The sequence below is a fragment of the Oncorhynchus clarkii genome, chromosome 12, assembly GCF_045791955.1.
Source record: "Oncorhynchus clarkii lewisi isolate Uvic-CL-2024 chromosome 12, UVic_Ocla_1.0, whole genome shotgun sequence".
Taxonomy (NCBI): domain Eukaryota; kingdom Metazoa; phylum Chordata; class Actinopteri; order Salmoniformes; family Salmonidae; genus Oncorhynchus; species Oncorhynchus clarkii.
Window position 1 is genome coordinate 93,395,227 of NC_092158.1, and position 2,500 is coordinate 93,397,726.

Here is a 2,500-nt window from a genome sequence, read left to right on the forward strand (position 1 = left end):
TCACCAACAGCCCGTAAGGGATAGCAACGACGACCTGTGATGATTTATGATGTTCCATTAAACTGACGTTTGTCAAGGTGCTTTTGCAGGTGAAATAACAAAGATATTATTATCATTGGGATCATATTTTAACGACGTGGTGAGGTTGACGACAGAACAGAACAGGTCAGACCTGTGGGCTGTCGACCCGTGCACTGATTGTCCTTTAAAGCAGAACATCCCGAGAGAGTGGGGCCAACTACGGGGGCCAACTACAAAATTATCAACAACGGATAGAACAGCAGACGTCAAATTAACCCTGTAACCATGGAGAATTAACTCTGTAACCACACGGGATTAACCCTGAAACCATGGAGAATTAACCCTGTAACCACGCCATGGAGAATTAACTCTGTAACCACGCGTGATTAACCCTGTAACCACGTGGAATCAACCCTGTAACCATGGAGAATTAACCCTGTAACCACGCCATGGAGAATTAACTCTGTAACCATGCGTGATTAACCCTGTAACCACGTGGAATCAACCCTGTAACCATGGAGAATTAACCCAGTAACCATGCGGAATTAACCCTGTAACCATGGAGAATTAACCCTGTAACCATGCGGAATTAACCCTGTAACCATGGAGAATTAACCCTGTAACCACGTGGAATTAACCCTGTAACCACGCCATGGAGAATTAACTCTGTAACCACGCGTGATTAACCCTGTAACCACGTGGAATCAACCCTGTAACCATGGAGAATTAACCCAGTAACCATGCGGAATTAACCCTGTAACCATGGAGAATTAACCCTGTAACCATGCGGAATTAACCCTGTAACCATGGAGAATTAACCCTGTAACCACGCATAAAGAACCCTGTAACCATACAGAATTAACCCTGTAACCACGCGGAATTAAGAATGTCGGGGGTCACGACCTAGGTAAAGTCCCCTCCCCCTGTAGCACCTGTAGCAGGTTATCAATAAGTCCCCCCCTGTAGCAGGTTGTCATGTAGGGAGGGGTCATGACCTAGTGAAAGTTCCCCTCCTGTAGCAAGTTATCATGTAGGGGGGGTTATGACCTAGTGAAAGTCCCCCCCTGTAGCTGGTTATAATGTATGGGGGGGTCACGACCTAGTGAAAGTTGCCCTCTGTACTGACCAGTATAGTCTGGGATACACTGTTCTGTACTGACCAATATAGTCTGGGATACACTGTCCTGTACTGACCAATATAGTCTGGGATACACTGTCCTGACCAGTATAGTCTGGGATACGCTGTCCTGTACTGACCAGTATAGTCTGGGATACACTGTTCTGTACTGACCAGTATAGTCTGGGATACACTGTCCTGTATTGACCAGTATAGTCTGGGATACACTGTCCTGTACTGACCAGTATAGTCTGGGATACACTGTCCTGTACTGACCAGTATAGTCTGGGATACACTGTTCTGTACTGACCAGTATAGTCTGGGATACACTGTCCTGTACTGACCAGTATAGTCTGGGATACACTGTCCTGTACTGACCAGTATAGTCTGGGATACACTGTTCTGTACTGACCAGTATAGTCTGGGATACACTGTCCTGTACTGACCAGTATAGTCTGGGATACACTGTCCTGTACTGACCAGTATAGTCTGGGATACACTGTCCTGTACTGACCAGTATAGTCTGGGATACACTGTCCTGTACTGACCAGTATAGTCTGGAATACACTGTTCTGTACTGACCAGTATAGTCTGGGATACACTGTCCTGTACTGACCAGTATAGTCTGGAATACACTGTTCTGTACTGACCAGTATAGTCTGGGATACACTGTCCTGTACTGACCAGTATAGTCTGGGATACACTGTCCTGTCCTGACCAGTATAGTCTGGGATACACTGTCCTGTACTGACCAGTATAGTCTGGGATACACTGTCCTGACCAGTATAGTCTGGGATACACTGTCCTGTACTGTGACCCTGCAGAATGGGAATATACATATGCCTATACAGACAGACAGACAGACAGACAGACAGACAGACAGACAGACAGACAGACAGACAGACAGACAGACAGACAGGCAGACAGACAGACAGACAGACATGTTTCTATTTGTTCCATTGTTGCTGGTTCTGTAGTTGGCTCAGTGATGGGTGTCGTCACAGTGTTGACCCCTCACCCCTGGGCCCCCAGCTAACACAGCTGACTCTAATAATCACCCAAACCACGATCTTCAGTTTAGAAAACAAGCTGATTAAAAGATGAATGATTCATGAGATAAAAGTGTGACAACAATAAGGCCCCTCAAAGACTGGAGTTGTTGCCCATCCCTGATCTAAACTAAGGATTTTTTAAATTTTTTATTCATTGTGATTGGCTGTAAATCATCTAGACTGGTGTGTGTGTTTTTAAAAGAGGACATTACAGACTGCATAGTTGACATTTAATTCCCATGGGTTGGGTTTAGTATTTTGTACAGTTGTGATTGACACTAAATCCATCTGTCATTTAACACTGAAATGT